The following is an 18,804-nucleotide window of genomic DNA, read 5'->3' on the forward strand; positions in this document are numbered from 1 at the left end:
TACCAATAAACTTGTTCATTTCAAAAAGGGTCTGCAGAGAACAGATACATCCACATTGACTCTGTTCAGCGAGATCAAATGTAAAATTCATACAGTACCTGCCAAAAATTATTTGATATGAAAAAACCCCCCCCACTATTTTGTGTATGATTTGGCTTTCTAGACATGTTTAATTAGAATTACTGTTTGGGTAGATTTCTGCACATTATCCGCAGACTATTCTTATTCCCCATTTCTCTGTTCAACATAATGACAACACATTTATCAGTGTCTCATATTTTCAGAATTTTGAGCAACCAGGACAGAGGAGGAATTGTGAAGCAAGGGTTATTTTGGAGCTTGATTCTGTTTAAATGACTTCCAGACTGCATCCTCATGGGGGCAGGGACTGGCTCCAGCTCACACCTGTTACTGCCCTCCTCTGTCCAGTCCCTCGCACTGCACCACTATCACTGACATCTTCACATTTTTCGGAGGACCTTTTTTGCTAAATAAAATGCATAATGAATGAATCTGACAAAGTCATTACTACCACCCACATTTAGAAATATATCTTATCTACTGTATATAATTTGCATCTAATTTATAAAGGCAAACCAATGTCTGGTGGTCTTAAACATATATAAATATACATTGAGTATAAAAAACATTAAGAACACCTGCTCTTTCTTGACATAAGTCTGACCAGGTAAATCCTGGTGAAAACTATGATCCCATATTGATGTCACTTGTTAAATCTACTTCCATCAGTGTAGATGAAAGGGAGGAGACAGGTTAAAGAAGGATTTTTAAGCCTTAAGACATGGATTGTGTATGTGTGCCATTCAGAGGGTGAATGGGCAAGACAATATTTAAGTGCCTTTGAACAGGGTATGGTAGTAAGTGCCAGGGGCACTGGTTTGTGTCAAGAAGTGCAACACTGCTGGGTTTTATATGCTCAACAGTTTCTTGTGTGTATCAAGAATGGTCCACCACCCAAAAGACATCCAGCCAAATTGATACAACAGTGGAATGCTTTCGACACCTTGTAGACTCCATGCCCCGACGAATTGAGGCTGTTCTGATGGCAAAAGGGGGGTAGCAACTCAATATTAGGAAGGCGTTCCTAATGTTTGGTATACTCAGTGTATAAGTAGCCTTGTTGCACAAGCCATGGCTTGGAAGAATGGAATGGAATGGCTCATTAGGGGAAGGATGTTATTTTTTGTTTCTGTAGCGTCAGGCATCTTCATGTGTACCGCTTGGACAGGACGCTAGTCTATTGCCGGGCCTATTCAGAGTGTGGCAAAAAGTATATACACTATATATACAAAGTATGTGGACACCCCTTCAAATTAGTGGATTCAGCTATCTCAGCCACACCCATTGCTAACAGGTGTATAAAATCGAGCACACAGTAATGCCATCTCTATAGATACATTTGCAGTAAAATGGCCTCACTGAAGTGCTCAGTGACTTTCAATGTGGCACCCGTTATAGGATGCCACCTTTCCAACAAGTCAGTTCATCAAATTTCTTCCCTACTAGAGCTGCCCCGGTCAACTCTAAGTGCTGTTATTGTGAAGTGGAAATGTCTAGGAGCAACAATGGCTCAGCCGTGAAGTGGTAGGCCACACAAGCTCACAGAACGGGACCGCTGAGTACTGAAGCGCACCAAAAGAATTGTCTCTCCTCAGTTGCAACACTCATTCCCAAGTTCCAAACTGCCTCTGGAACCAACGTCAGGACAATAACTGTCCGTCGTGAGCATCATGAAATTGGTTTCCATAGCCGAGCAGCCGCACACAAGCCTAAGTTCACAATGCCAAGTGTCGGCTGGAGTGGTGTAAACGCTTGCCGCCTTTGGACTCAGGAGCAGTGGAAACACGTTCTCTGGAGTGATTAAATCGCACGTCTGGCAGTCTGACGGACGATTATGGGTTTTGCGGACGACAGGAGAACGCTACCTTCCCCAATGCCTAGCACCAACTGTAAAGTTTGGTGGAGGAGGAATAATGGTTTGGGCTAGGCCCCTTCGTTCCAGCAAAAGGAAATATTAACGCTACAGCATACAGTGACATTCTAGACAATTCTGTGCTTCCAACATTTTCCTGTTTGTGCCCCTGTGCACAAAGCGAGGTCCATACATAGTTTGTCGAGATCGGTGTGGAAGAACTTGGCAGGCCTACACAAAGCCCTGACCTCAACCCCATCGAACACCTTTGGAATGAATTGGAACGCCGACTGTGAGCCAGGCCTAATTGCCCAAAATCAGTGCCCGACCTCACTAATGCTCGTGGCTGAATGGAAGCAAATCCCCGCTGCAATGTTCCAACATCTAGTGAAAAGCCTTTCCAGAAGAGTGGAAGCTGTTATAGCAGCAAAGGGGGGACTAACTCCATATTAATGTTCATGATTTTGGAATGAGATGTTCGATGAACAGTGTATATTCATACAGTAACAATTGTTTTCCCAATGATGTTGAGTGTTCTAGAATGAACCAGTTGTCCTTCACATTCTAGGGGCATTTGCTGTTACTCACAACACACCCGATGAATACACACAATCAATCCATGATGAGATCAACACACTACATGCAGACAGATGGTTCGTTTGGGTCAGATTTAATTTGACCGAAAACTATAGCGAGAAGAAAATATGCATGCAAGTGTCAAAAGATCTGTGTATAAATTACAAACAACAAAGGAGCCGGGGCTCTGAAGAATGCTCCCAAATGACTCCAGCCTGTCTCTGTAAAGCAGAACCATTTGTATGGATAGAGTTTCTCACAGTAAACCTAAGCCCAAAAGGCACAGAGCACATTTCTCAAATGAATCCATAAATCTATTTCTAAGTCATGGGGGCTTTGAAGTCATTTCTATGGCTTTGAATGAAAGCAGTCAAACTGGGCCGACTAACTAGCTTTGGAATTTGTCTATTAAGTGAACTCACTAGCAGCACATTATGTACTTTTACCCCTACCCACATGTACATACTGTATTATCTCAATTACCTCAACTACTTTGTACCACTGAGCGTTGACTCAGTACTGGTATTCCTTGTATGTAGCCTCGTTATTGTTGAAATTGTGCTACTATTTCCTTTTTTATTTAGCAAATATTTGTCTTACTTTTTAACTCTGTGTTGTTGGGAATGTCTACAGTAAGCATTTTACTGTAAAGTTGTTGCATGTGACCAGCATGTGACCAATACAATTTGATTTGATCCCCAGTAGAGATTTTTTTTTTTTTTTTTTTACATTTTCTCGAGACAACACTTGGAATATTGTAGAGACAGGTTATTCGATATGTAATACTTACAGAGGCTCTGTCTAAATTTAAATAACCTATTCCCCTCTGCTCCTTAAGATTCAGCAAATCTTGAATTGGATTGGCATTTACTGTTTGTAAAGTACATGTCACAGTCATTCAGTATATAGTAACATAGCTGACACCATCACTTCAGCCAGACTATAGTTCCTTTCAGGTGTACCTCCCAGCTTTAACTGTCAAACGCAGTGCAGCACAGTTCAGGAAGATATCTCCGCTTCACCAACTCATCCTCTACAGTCGTGATCAAAACTTTTGAGAATGACACAAATATTAATTTTAACAAAGTCTGCTGTCTCAGTGTCTTTTGATATTTTTGTCAGACGTTACTATGAAATACTGAAGTATAATAACAAGTGTTTCATAAGTGTCAAAGAATTTTATTGACAATTCCATGACGTTTATGCAAAGAGTCAATATTTGCAGTGTTGACCCTTCTTTTTCAAGACCTCTTCAATCCGCCCTGGCATGCTGTCAATTAACTTCTGAGCCACATCCTGACTGATGGCAGCCCATTCTTGCATAATCAATGCTTGGAGTTTGTCAGAATCTGTGGGGTTTTGTTTGTCTACCCGCCTCTTGAGGATTGACCACAAATTCTCAATGGGATTAAGGTCTGGGGAGTTTCCTGGCCATGGACCCAAAATATCAATGTTTTGTTCCCCGAGCTACTTAGTTATCACTTTTGCCTTATGGCAAGGTGCTCCATCAGGCTGGAAAATGCATTGTTTGTCACCAAACTGTTCCTGGATGGTTGGGAGAAGTTGCTCTCGGAGGATGTGTTGGTACCATTCTTTATTCATGGCTGTGTTCTTAGGCAAAATTGTGAGTGAGCCCCTCCCTTGGCAGAGAAGCAACCCCACACATGAATGGTCTCTGGATGCTTTACTGTTGGCATGACACAGGAGTGATGGTAGCGCTCACCTTGTCTTCTCAGGACAAGCATTTTTCCGGATGCCCCAAACAATCGGAAAGGGGATTCATCAGAGAAAATTACTTTACCCCAGTCCTCAGCAGTCCAAACCCTGTACCTTTAGCAGATTATCATTCTGTCCCAGATGGTTTTCCTGGAGAGAAGTGGCTTCTTTCCTGCCCTTCTTGACAACAGGCCATCCTCCAAAAGTCTTCGCATCACTGTGCGTGCAGATGCACTCACACCTGCCTGCTGCCATTCCTGAGCAAGCTCTGTACTGGTGGTGCCCCAATCCCACAGCTAAATCAACTTTAGGAGACGAACCTGGCGCTTGCTGCACTTTCTTGGGCGTCCTGAAGTCTTCTTCACAACAATTGAACCGCTCTCCTTGAAGTTCTTGATGATCCGATAAATTGTTGATTTAGGTGCAACCTTACTGGCAGCAACATCCTTGCCTGTGAAGCCCTTTTTGTGCAAAGCAAATGATGACGGCACGTGTTTCCTTGCAGGTAACCATGGTTGACAGAGGAAGAGCAATGATTCCAAGCATCACCCTCTTTTTGAAGCTTCCAGTCTGTTATTCGAATTCAATCAGCATGACAGAGTGATCTCCAGCCTTGTCCTCATCAACACTCACACCTGTGTTAACGAGAGAATCACTGAGATGATGTCAGCTGGTCCTTTTGTGGCAGGGCTGAATTGCAGTGGAAATAATTTTGGGGGATTCAGTTCATTTGCATTGCAAAGAGGGACTTTGCACTTAATTGCAATTCATCTGATCACTCTTCATAACATTCTGGAGTATATGCAAATTGGCATCATACAAACTGAGGCAGCATACTTTGTGAAAATGTATATTTGTGTCATTCTCAAAACTTTTGGCCACGACTGTACTGCCCTACTTTGACCATCCTCAACATTCTGTGCGTGATACCAAACTAGTCATTCGGAATTCAGCATCTTAGACCATCTCTTCACCCTAGTAGCAATAGGCACTTTTCCTCCACCGTTTTCACTTGTCTTATTCCCCTTTTCAGTCCAGTGGCTCATTTGGAATGCAGCAACTTCTGCTCACACTCTGCATTATTCACCGCTTCCAAGAAACTCTACACACCCTGGAGGACTATGCCTTCCTCTCCCATTTCCATATTCGTCCTTTAGGAATCTACACTACACTGCGTTAGGGTTTCGAAATCTCACTTGGAGAATACAAATTTGGCTGTGGATGCGAGCCCCTCGCAGCCAGAGACAGCTGGAGACTGATTTAACATGCGACTGGAGGGACCCGGACAGCGGTGTGGCAGCCAAGGACAGGCTTTGTGTTTGTTGGTCTACTGGTGGGGCCTAATCACCCACCGTCCAGCCAGTCAGCTGTCTTTCTGTCTGTCTGGAGAGGCCAGAGTGATGCATTCATACATATGTGTTGGAGTGAGGAGCAAATATCAAGAAAGATTTCTCATAACACCCAATTTCTTAAGTCAGAGGAATGATGGAGAGCTTCATCATGAACATAAAATTAAGTAGCAGCTTGTTGTCAGAGCCAAGGTCCAACAATGTCCAGCATACCTGGCACAATTGGAGGGAGCACTATGGCAGATATTTCTACCTTGTCGGCTCCGGGACTTGAACCAGTTACCTTTCAGTTACTGGCACAACGCTCTAACCCTGAGGTTACAGTAAGACCTGGCTGTCTCCAGCTATGCCAAAACTCACATTTAACAAGAGGCAGAGGTGAACTAGACAATATCTGAATATCTCGCATATTGTTCAATGCACATATTTTACTGATTAGAAACAAAACCATAGGCTGTATATACACTGAGTATACCAAACATTTGGAACACCTTCCTAATATTGAGTTGTACCCCCGTTTTGCCCTCAGAACAGCCTCAATTCATCGGGACATGGAGTCTACAAGGTGACGAAAGCGTTTCACAGGGATGCTGGCCCATGTCGACTCCAATGCTTCCCACAGTTGTGTCAAGTTGGCTCCTACTACCATACCCCATTCAAAGGCACTTAAATCTTGTCCTGCCCATTCACCCTCTGAACGGCACATACACAATCCATGTCTCAATTGTCTCAAAGCTTAAAAATATTTCTTTAACCCCATCTCCTCCCCTTTATCTACACTGAATGAAGTGGATTTAACAGGTGACATCAATAAGGGATCATAGCTTTCACCTGGATTCACCTAGTCAGTCTGTCATGGAAAGAGTAGGTGTTCCTAATGTTTGTGCACTCAGTGTACAGTATATCAGGGGTACATAACTCAGGCCCTCAAGATCCTCAGTCCAGCTGTTTTAACCTCCTTGGATCCTAATTGATAAAAGAATGAAAGAGGAGCAGCATACAGCACATCGGCCCTTAAAGACTGGAGCTGTGTAGTATTATGACTAACCATGCATATGTCTGTGCATCAGCGGATGGTTGGTAGATCAATACTCACAGGAGCCCACGTCTCCTTGCAGCTGTAGGATCTGCGGTATGGCCACGGTGAGGACCACAGCGTCAAACTGCTCCGTGGCCATGCCCTTCCGACACACCTCCCAGCTTGCGCCATTCTGGTAGATGTGGGTGACTTGGTGGTTAAATAACACCCCTGCACCTCACCGTTCCAGTGAAAGAGAGGGACCGACGGAGGAAGAGAAGGAGGGAAAGAGAGGCGGTGAGGAAAAATCCAGAGAGGATGTCAAATACAGAGAACCTGTTTGTGCATCACTGAGGAAATGATTCAAACTTTGTGGTTAATGATACACACAGCCTGGAGATGGTTACAAACACACGCTCTGCCGCACATGGCGGTGGCAAGCGACGAGTAGAACAGTATGTTACCTCACCACAAACAGTAATCAAATGATGCACAATGAGGAGGAAACACAGGATGAGATAGAAATTAGAGCAAGGATGCACAGCTCTTCTCTCCGAGGACCCGGAGTTGTACATTCCAGAATTAGACTACAGAATCTCTTTAGAGATGAAGAACCAGGTTAGGCGCACCATAGAGATCCAGAAAAAATATAGATGGAGCCCTCAACCTCTTTTTAGTGGAGACTGGAAATAAAATAGCTGTTGTTGCATGAGGCTTGTGATTTGATATGCTAACACTGTACTATTAGGTTTTGTAGGCTTCAATTCCTGTGAATGTTTTCTAAAAGGCCTGGATATCCCCCTCCTTTATCTGTTGATAGTAGAGGTCAACTGATTACGGTTTTTCAACGCCGATACCGATAATTGGAGGACCAAAAAAAGCCGGTACCGATTAAACGGTCGATTTGAATTTTTTTACATTTTATTTTATTTGTAATAATGACAATTACAACAATACTGAATGAACACTTTTATTTTAACTTAATATAATACATCAATCAAATCAATTTAGCCTCAAATAAATCATGAAACATGTTCAATTTGGTTTAAAAATTGCAAAAACAAAGTGTTGGAGAAGAAAGTAAAAGTGCAATATGTGCCATGTAAAAATACTAACGTTTAAGTTCCTTGCTCAGAACATGAGAACACATGAAAGCTGGTGGTTCCTTTTAACATGAGTCTTCAATATTCCCAGGTAAAAAGTTTTAGGTTGAGGTTATTATAGGAATTATAGGACTATTTCTCGCCATTTGTATTTCATATACCTTTGACTATTGGATGTTCTTATAGGCACTTTAGTATTGCCAGTGTAACAGTATAGCTTCCATCCCTCTCCTCGTCCCTACCTGGGCTCGAACCAGGAACACATTGACAACAGCCCTCCTAAAAGCATCGTTACCCATCGCTCCGCTAAAGCCACGACCCTTGCAGAGCAAGGGGAACAACTACTCCAAGTCTCAGAGCGAGTGATGTTTGAAACGCCATTAGCGTGCACCCCGCTATCTAGCTAGCCATTTCACATCGGTTACACCAGCCTAATCTCTGGAGTTGATAGGCTTGAGTCATAAACAGCTCAGAGCTGCTGGCAAACGCACGAAAGTGCTGTTTGAATGAATGCTTACGAGCCTGCTGCTGCCTACCATCACTCAGTCAGACTGCTCTATCAAATATCAAATCATAGACTTAATTATAACATAATAACACACAGAAATATGAGCCTTTGGTCATTAACATGGTCGAATCCGGAAACTATCATTTCGAAAACAAAACGTTTATTCTTTCAGTGAAATAAGGAACCATTCCGTATTTTATCTAATGGGTGGCATCCCCAAGTCTAAATATTGCTGTTACATATACAACCTTCAATGTTATGTCATAATTATGTACAATTCTGGCAAATTAATTACGGTCTTTGTTAGGAATAAATGGACTTCACACAGTTCGCAACGATCCAGGCGGCCCAAACTGCTGCATATACCCTGACTGCTTGCACGGAACGCAAGAGAAGTGACACAATTTCCCTAGTTATAAGAAATTCATGGTAGCAGGCAGTATTAACTAAATATGTAGGTTTAAAAATATATACTTGTGTATTGATTTTAAAGAAAGGCATTGATGTTTATGGTTAGGTACACATTGGTGACAGTGCAGTTTTTGCGAATGCGCTTGTTAAATCACCCGTTTGGCGAAGTAGGCTGTGATTCGATGAGAAATTAACAGGTACCGCATCGATTATATGCAACGCAGGACACGCTAGATAAACTAGTAATATCATCAACCATGTGTAGTTAACTAGTGATTATGTTAAGATTGATTGTTTTTTATAAGATAAGTTTAATGCTAGTTAGCAACTTACCTTGGCGTCCTGCTGCCCTCGCGTAACAGGTAGTTAGCCTGCCACGCAGGATCCTCGTGGAGTGCAATGTAAGGCAGGTGGTTAGAGAATTGGACTAGTAACCGGAAGGTTGCAAAAACGAATCCCCGAGCTGACAAGGTAAAAATCTGTCGTTCTGCCCCTGAACAAGGCAGTTAACCCACCGTTCCTAGGCTGCCATTGAAAATAAGAATGTGTTCTTAACTGACTTAAATAAAGGTGTTAAAAAAAATTAAACGGCCACAATCGGTGTCCAAAAATACTGATTATTATGAAAACTTGAAATCGGCCCTAATTAATCAGCCATTCCGATTAATCGGTTGACGACTTGCAACCTTTGACCTCGTATGACATTCCACGACTTTAACCTAGTATGACATTCTGCTATCTTATACTCAATAGACAACGACACAAGCAAATCACATCTCCAACAAGGTCCTTGTCAAAGATATTTGAGACAGACATGAAATGTGTGCTCTTCAAATAAAAGGTAAAAAGGGTAGGAGACGGGGCTACCTGATTGCTTGAGGAAATGGTTGACGATGGACGACACTCCTGTTGGGAGTGACATAGTTTTTATGGCCTCCATCCATCACCTCGCCTTCCACTGAGGACAACAGTGGCTTCAGAACACCATGGGCCAGCAGCTCTTCATAGAAACTGAAACACAATGTGACGATGAAGATGAGAGCCATATTGGAATCCAAAGAATAACTTGCTCAAAGTTGACAGAACAAACAGACACCAATGGATTGACATTTGAGTCCCCTTACAAATATTATTGGTAAAATGTTGTAAAATATGTCCATATTTGATTATGCTAGTAACATATTGCCATAATTAGTCTGGTTGCCAACCTTCAAAAAGGTATTTCGTTTGAGATACCCCTACCTGAGGCACAAGAAAACACAACCATGTTTTTTCACATCTCTTAATGTCTCCCATATACAGTACCAGTCAAAGGTTGGGACACACCTACTCATTCCAGAGTTTTTCTTTATTTCTACAATTCTCTACATTGAAGAATAATAGTGAAGGCATCGATACTATGAAATAAAACATATGGAATCCTGTACAGTTGAAGTTGGAAGTTTATGTACACCTTAGCCAAATACAGTTGGAGTCATAAGGTTGGAGTCATTAAAACTCGTTTTTCAACCACCATTTTCCTGTTAACAAACTATAGTTTTTGCAAGTCGGTTAGGACATCTACTTCGTGCATGACACAAGTAATTTTTCCAACAATTGTTTACAGACAGATTCATTCACTGTATCACAATTCCAATGGGTCAGATGTTTACATACACTAAGTTGACTGTGCCTTTAACCAGCTTGGAAAATGACAGAAAACGATGTCATAGCTTTAGAAGCTTCTGATAGGCTAATTGATATCATTTGAGTCAAATGGAGATGTACCCGTCCTACCTTCAAGTTCCACAAGTCCTACCTTCAAACTCAGTGCCTCTTTGCTTGACATCATGAGAAAATCAAAAGAAATAAGCCAAGACCTCAGAAAGAAGATTGTGGACCTCCACAAGTCTGGTTCATCCTTGGGAGCAATTTCCAAACGCCTGAAGGCAACACGTTCATCTGTACAAACAATAGTACGCAGGTATAAACACCATGAGACCACGCAGCCGTCATACCGCTCAGGAAGGAGACGCGTTCTGTCTCCTAGAGATGAAAGTACTTTGGTGCGAAAAGTGCAAATCAATCCCAGAACAACAGCAAAGGACCTTGTGAAGATTCTGGAGGAAACAGGTACAAAAGTATCTATATCCACAGTAAAACAAGTCCTATATTGACATAACCTGAAAGGCTGCTCAGCAAGGAAGAAGCCACTGCTCCAAACCCGGCATATAAAAGCCAGACTACGGTTTGCAACTGCACATGGGGACAAAGATCGTACTTTTTGGAGAAATGTCCTCTGGTCTGATGAAACAAAAATAGAACTGTTTGCCATAATGATCATCGTTATGATTGGAGGAAAACGGGGACGCTTGCAAGCTGAAGATTACCATCCCAACCGTGAAGCACGGGGGTGGCAGCATCATGTTGTAGGGGTGCTTTGCTGCAGGAGGGACTGGTGCACTTCACAAAATAGATGGCACCATGAGGGATGAAAATTGTGGATATATTGAAGCAACATCTCAAGACATCAGTCAGGAAGTTAAAGCTTGGTCCCAAATGGGTCTTCCAAATGGACAATAACCCCAAGCATACTTCTAAAGTTGTGGATAAATGGCTTAAGGACAACAAAGTCAAGGTATTGGAGTGGCCATCACAAAGCCCTGACCTCAAACATATAGACAATTTGTGGGCAGAACTGAAAAAGCGTGTGCGAGCAAGGAGGCCGACAAACCTGACTAAGTTACACCAGCTCTGTCAGGAGGAATGGGCCAAAATTCACCCAACTTATTGTGGGAAGCTTATGGAAGGCTCCCTGAAACGTTTAACCCAAGTTAAACAATTTAATTTAATTCTTAAAATAAAATGGTGATCATAACTGACCAAAGACAGGGAATTTTGACTATGATTAAATGTCAGGAATTATAAAAAACTGAGTTTAAATGTATTTGGCTAAGGTGTATGTAAACCGACTTCAACTGTATATATTGTGTCTTGCCCATTCACCCTCTGAATGGCACACATACACAATCCTTGTCTCAATTGTCTCAAGGCTTAACATTTATTCTATATTCCATTCCTGTCTCCTCCCTCTTACACTGATTGAAGTGGATTTAACAAGTGACATCAATAAGGGATCATACCTTTCACCTGGTCAGTCTGTCATGGAAATAGCAGGTGTTCATAATATTTTGAACAATCAGTGTATGCATAAACAACATTGAAATGATAACTCGAACTAGATGGTAACTGTACATGAAGTAAAGTTGTGGGGCTTGCATTAGCTCTTCAAAAGTATTTTTGTGGTAGTGGAAGAAGTGTACAAAGTTTAACCTTACTATTTAAAAAAAATGTTATATTGAACAAAAATATAAACACAACATGTAAAGTGTTGGTCCCATGTTTCATGAGCTGAAATAAAAGATCCAAGAACTGTTCCATACGCACAAAAAGCTTATTTCTCTCAAATTGTGCACAAATTGGTTTACATCCCTGTTAGTGAGATTTTCTCCTTTGGCAAGATAATCCATCCACTGGACAGGTGTGGCATGTCAAGAAGCTGATTAAACAGTGTGGCAGTTTTGTCAAACACACAATGCCACACAATGCCACATATGGCATGCTGACTGCAGGAATGTCCACCAGAGAATGTTGCCAGAGAATTGAACATCTCTACCATAAGCTGCCTTCAACGTTGTTTTAGAGAATTTGGCAGTACGTCCAACTGGCCTTACAACAGCAGAACACGTGTAACCATTTCGCTACACTACAAGCATTTCGCTACACCACAAGCATTTCTCTACACTCGCATTAAGATCTGCTAACCATGTGTATGTGTCCAATAGAATTTGATTTGAACCATGCTTGCCCAGGACCTGCGGGATCGTCTGAGATCAGCCACCCAGACAGCTGATGAAACTGTGGGTTTGCACAAAAGACACATTTCTGCACAATCTGTCAGAAACCTCATCTGCGTGCAAGCTCATCTGCATGCACGTCATCCTCACCGGTGTCTTGATCTGACTGAAAATCAGCGTCATAATGACTTTAGTGGGCAAATGCTCACTATAGATGGCCACTGGCACACTGAAGAAGTCTGCTTTTCACGGATGAATCCTGGTTTCAACTGTAGCAGGCATATGGCAGACAGTGTGTGCATGGCGTTGTGTGGGCGAGTTGTTTGCTGACGTCAAAGTTGTGAACAAAGTGCCCCATAGTCGCGGTGGGGTTATGGTATGGGCAGGCATAAGCTACGGACACAACGAACACAATTGCATTTTAACGATGGAAAGTTAAATGCACAGAGATGCCGTGACGAGATCCTGATGCCCATTGTCGTGCCATTCATCCGCCGCCATCACCTCATGTTTCAGCACGATAATGCACGCCCCATGTCGCAAGGACACAATTCCTAGAAGCTAAAAATGTTCCAGATCTTCCAAGGCCTGTATACTCACCAGATATGTGACCCATTTAGCATGCTTGGGATGCTCTGGATTGACATGTGCGACAACGTGTTCCAGTTCCCGTCAATATCCATGCACTTCACACAGCAATTTAGGAGGAGTGGGACAACATTCCACAGGCTACAATCAACAGCCTGATCAACTCTATGTTTAGGAGATGCATGAGGCAAATGGTGGTCACACCAGACATTCACTGGTTTTCTGATCCATGCCTCTACCTTTCTTTTTTAAGGTATCGGTCACCAACAGATGCATATCTGTATTCCCAGTCATGTGAAATCCATAGATTAGGGCCAAATGAAATACATTCAATTGTCTGATTTCCTTATAAACTCAGTAAAAAGAAACGTCCTCTCACTGTCAACTGTGTTTATTTTCAGCAAACTTAACACGTGTAAATATTTGTATGAACTTAAGTTTCAACAACTGAGTCATAAACTGAACAAGTTCCACAGACATGTGACTAACAGAAATGAAATAATGTGTCCCTGAACAAAGGGGGGTCAAAATCAAAAGTAACAGTCAGTATCTGGTGTGGCTACCAGCTGCATTAAATACTGCAGTGCATCTCCTCCTCATGGACTGCACTAGATTTGCCAGTTCTTACTGTGAGATGTTACCCCACTCTTCCACTAAGGCACCTGCAAGTTTCCGGACATTTCTAGGGGGAATGGCCCTAGCCCTCACCCTCCGATCCAACAGGTCCCAGACGTGCTCAATGGAATTGAGATCCAGGCTCTTCGTTGGCCATGGCAGAACAAAGACATTCCTGTCTTGCAGGAAATCACGCACAGAACGAGCAGTATGGCTGGAGGGTCATGTCAGGATGAGCCTGCAGGAAGGGTACCACATGAGGGAGGAGGATGTCTTCCCTGTAATGCACAGCGTTGAGATTGCCTGCAATGACAACAAGTTCAGTCCGATGATGCTGTTACACACCACCCCAGACCATAACGGAACATCCACATCCCTATCGATACCGCTCCAGAGTACAGGCCTCGGTGTAACGCTCATTCCTTTGATGATAAACGCGAATCCGACCATCACCCCTGGTGAGACATAACCGCAACTCGTCAGTGAAGATCCCTTTTTGCCAATCCTGTCTGGTCCAGTGACGGTGGGTTTGTGCCTATAGGCGATGTTGCAACCACAGATCCTGCGCTGGTGTTGTTACATGTGGTCTGCCACTGCGTGGACAATCAGCTGTCCCTCCTGTCTCCCTGTAGTGCTGTCTTAGGCGTCTCACAGTACGAACATTGTAATTCATTGCCCTGGCCACATCTGCAGCCCTCATGCCTCCTTGCAGCATGCCTAAGGCACGTTCACACAGATGAGCAGGGACCCTGGGCATCTTTCTTTTTGTGTTTTTCAGAGTCAGTAGGAAGTCCTCTTTAGTGTCCTAAGGTTTCATAACTGTGACCTTAATTGCCTACGGTCTGTAAGATGTTAGTGTCTTAATGACCGTTCCACAGGTGCATGCTCATTAATTGTTTATGGTTCATTGAACAAGCATGGGAAACAGAGTTTAAACCCTTTATAATAAAGATTTGTGAAGTTATTTGGATTTTTACGAGTTATCTTCGAAAGACAAGGTCCTGAAAAGGGGACGTTTCTTTTTTTGCTGAGTTTACACTCGGACTACTGCACTTGTATACAGTGTCCTACTAGAATACCATAGTATATGACAATAGAGCACAGAAGACAATGAGACATTGTTGAAGTTTTAAATAAATAAATTCTTTTTTTCACAACATATTTAGACCAGTGGGATGTTCATTAAGTCCTCTCTGGGCTGGAGGAGGATCAGTGGGAAGAGGTACCCTCTGAGCATCTCAGCCCCCAAATCAAATTGAACATTTAATTTGTTCCCTGATTCCATTTAGGTTTCCATATTTTTTTCCTCTCTAAAAATATAACTTTTTAAAATAAAGAAAACTACACAATTGGACATTCTAAGTCCACAACAACGCTTAAACCACATCAGGAGATCACTTTTGAGTGTTATGTTTGGGAATAGTTACACTTTAATGCAGGTGAACACCAGCAAGAGACCATTGTTGTTTGGTTAGCAATGTTTCTGTCGCGCTCATGTGATTACAGAGCTTGCAAAACAAATGGCCAGTGGATTGATGCAAATAATCCTTGTATTTTTTTAATGCGGTTACTAAAACAGCTGTATCATTAGGTCAGTAGCAGATATCTTTGTTTCAATTTTTCCGATTTGAATAGTAGATAAGTAGAAGATGTCAAAGTAGCTGATTTGTGTCATAAATTGCATAGTTGCATTTAAGTGAATGGAATGTTGGAAGTGCTGATGACAATGGGACATGCAGAATGTAGAAGAAATACCATAAAAGTGGATGAAGGACAAAAAGAAAAAAATGTATAGTTTAAAAAGTATTTAAAAAGTTGTATACAAGCAACTTAATCAAGACTGGTCTGCACGTTTTAAAGTTTGAATGAAGTATCTCCCTCGGGGGGAAAAAAAGCATCTACCCCTGATTTTTCCATGCTAGTACTTGGTTTGCAGTGGGGCTTGTATAAACGTACCTGTCTCCCTCTACGACAGGGATAGTCAACACTGATCCTGGAGTGCCACAGGCACTTTAAGTTTTTTATTTACCAACTGAACCCGGAAGACCAGGTGTGTTGCATTTAGGAAATCACTGAACTGATCAATTAACTCAGTTGGTCAGGTGTGGTGCCTAGTTAACAAAATCATGCAGTACCTGCAGCACTCTAGGAACAGGGTCTACGACCTGTGCAACAATGTATAATTTTACAAATGCAATCTCTCCTCTGCCTAGCTAGCTAGCCCAAGAATGAACGTTAAACTAATAATTACCCATGCAAACCATAAACACCCAAAATTCAATTAACCAGCACAAGTATGTGGATATCCCTTCAAACTAGTGGATTCGACCATTTCAACCACACCCGTTGCTGACGGGTGCCCACGCCGTGCAATCTCCTTAGGTAAACATTGGCAGTAGATTGGCCTTACTGAAGAGCTCAGTGACTTTCAACGTGGCACCATCATAGTATGCCACCTTTCCAACAAGTCAGTTCGTCAAATTTCTGCCCTATTAGAGCTGTCCCTACCAACTATAAGTGCTGTTATTGTGAAGTGGAAATGTCTAGGAGCAACAACGGCTCAGCTACGAAGTGGTAGGCCATTCAAGCTCACAGAGCGGGACTGCCGATGTGCTAAAGCACGAATTCCAAACTGCCTCTGGAAGCAGCGACAGCACAATAACTGTTCTTCGGGAGCTTCATGAAATAGGTTTCCATAGCCCAGCAGCCGCACACAAGTCTAAGATCACCATGCCAAACGAGTTCTCTGGAGTGATAAATCACTCTTCACCATTTGTCAGTCCGACAAGCGAATCTGGGTTTGGCGGAGGCCAGGAGAACACTACCTGCCCCAATGCATCGTGCCAACTGTAACGTTTGGTGGAGGACAAATAATGGTCTGGGGCTGTTTTCATGGTTCGGGGTACGCATCTTAGTTCCAGTGAAGGGAAATCTTAACGCTACACCATACAATGACATTCTAGACAATTCTGTGCTTCCAACTTTGTGGCAAAGTATGGGGAAGGCCCTTTCCTGTTTCTGCATGGCAATGCCCCCGTGCACAAAGCAAGATCCATACAGAAATGGTTTGTCGAGACCAGTGTGGAAAAACTTGACTGGCCTGCACAGAGCCCTGACCTCAACCCCATCGAACACCTTTGGGATGAATTGGAACACCGACTGCGAGCCAGGCATAATCGCCCAACATCAGTGCCCGACCTCACGAATGCTCTTTTGGCTGAATGGAAGCAAGTCCCCGCTGCCTTCCCAGAAGAGTGGAGGCTGTTATAGCAGCAATGGGGGAACCAACTGCCCATGATATTGGAATGAGATGTTTGACAAGCAGGTGTCCATATACCTTTGGTCATGTAGTGTATGCAGGCCTATTGGATATTTATTAAATCATTATTCATTTAAGTTATTCTCTCTTGAATGACAGCTAGCTACATGCCAATGATTTGTTAAGCATAGCAACGTCGAATGATTAGAACAAATTTACAACAGAAAATAACTAATGACCAGCCTGCTTGGGTAGCAACTTCAGAATGGAAAGGTTATTCGATGCGGGCTTGGAGGCAAGGGAAATAATGGCTGAGAGAACTCAAGAGTTATTGGTAGCCTAAACTGGAGAACAGAAAGCGCTGGAGTGCCATTTTAGCTGGCAACGATGTGTGTGACCTCCCATTCTCTGCCAAAGAAGAGGCAAGCACTGGCTGTCACCAACTAGCGGCAGGAACATGGACAGTTCTTCCACTCGTGCCATCAACAAAAATGTCACCATTAACATCACCAACTAGCTTCATTGGCTATAACTCGATAACCATAATAGTTGTTGTCTATTTTTTATCTATTTTATCTTTATTTAACTAGGCAAGTCAGTTAAGAACAACTTCTTATTTTCAATGACGGCCTTAGGAACAGTGGGTTAACTGCCTTGTTCAGGGGCAGAACGACAGATTTTTACCTTGTCAGCTCAGGGATTCGATCTTCCAACCTTTTGGTTACTAGTCCAACGCTCTAACCACTAGGCTACCTGCAGCCCAAATGTAGGCCTATTGGATATTTATTCAATCATTATTTATTAAAGTTCTTGTCTTTCATTTTCATTAAATCTCTACTAGCTAGCTACAAGCCAATGATTTGTTTATCAAGTCTGTCTGTGAATGATTAGAATTAACGACTGGGTCAAAACATGAGAAAATGGGCCTCCCAAATGGCGCAGTGCTAGAGGCATCATTACAGATCCAGGTTCGATCCTGGGCTGTGTCACAGCCGGCCGCCACTGGGAGACCCATGAGGCGGCACACAATTGGCCCAGCTTTGACGGGGTTATTATGCAGCTTTGACGGGATGTCCTTGTCCCATCGCACTCTATCATTTCCAATTATCCTCATGTTTTTTTTCTAACTGTCCGTTATCTGGTTTTAATGTTCATTCTAAAATGACCCTTTTAGCCAATCAGAAACAAGTATTCAACAACGCTGTGGTATAACGCTAATTATAAACTGGGTGATTCGAGCCCTGAATTCTGATTGGCTGACAGCCGGGGTATATCAGGGCCTATTCCACGGGTATGACAAAACATACATTTTTACTGCTCTTGCTTCGCAAGCCCCATTAATGACATATCAACAGACAGACTTGATAATAGTTTACTGATGAGATTTCAATAGTGTTCCATGTCAATTCAAACAAAACATCTGCATGTGGATTTATGGAAGTCACAGGAAGGTCAACAGCAGCAGAGATAGCCTATGAATTAGAGTCAAATGTCATCATCAATATTTTGTGATTTATCCTTCTAAAGAAGTACTGAGATGCCACTGATAGGAGCAGGAAGGGTTGAAATGTATGGTAATAAAAAATCTCACGTCACAATTTGACCCTCACTTTTACTGTTATCTGTGGAATAATACGCACGCAGCCGACATTGTAACGATATAAATTAATTTGGCCATTTATAATTATGTGAAAGTCTCGTCTCAAGTAGCACGCTTCGTATACATTTGATTTAAATACAATGTAACAACTTCCGGGCAACTGACAAATTTACCTGCTCCTCGCGATTTGTCCCTGACAACAATAACTTTGTTTGGCATTTCTCTTCGCAGAAGACAAGCGCATAAACTGCATGTCAACCCTGCACCAACTATAAGAACTCGTGACATTGAG

General features: G+C 42.5%; 1 protein-coding gene across 5 annotated transcripts in view; it reads right to left on the bottom strand.

The window, feature by feature from the left end:
• Positions 1 to 18,790, bottom strand: part of LOC135523835 (outer mitochondrial transmembrane helix translocase) — a 133,432-nt gene extending 114,642 nt beyond the window's left edge. For 2 of the 5 annotated variants that reach the window (XM_064950782.1, XM_064950781.1), the window contains exons 1-3: positions 18,686 to 18,784; positions 9,482 to 9,625; positions 6,671 to 6,823 (exon numbers count right to left, since the gene is read on the bottom strand). The gene's annotated coding sequence lies outside the window, so the exon portion shown is untranslated. Of the gene's footprint in view, positions 1 to 6,670; positions 7,566 to 9,481; positions 9,626 to 18,685 lie in introns of those variants that run through there. The other 3 variants (XM_064950786.1, XM_064950784.1, XM_064950783.1) reach the window with 3 other exon arrangements.
• Between the last annotated feature and the right edge of the window lie 14 nt (positions 18,791 to 18,804).

Source organism: Oncorhynchus masou, chromosome 31 (assembly GCF_036934945.1).
Source record: "Oncorhynchus masou masou isolate Uvic2021 chromosome 31, UVic_Omas_1.1, whole genome shotgun sequence".
Lineage (NCBI taxonomy): Eukaryota > Metazoa > Chordata > Actinopteri > Salmoniformes > Salmonidae > Oncorhynchus > Oncorhynchus masou.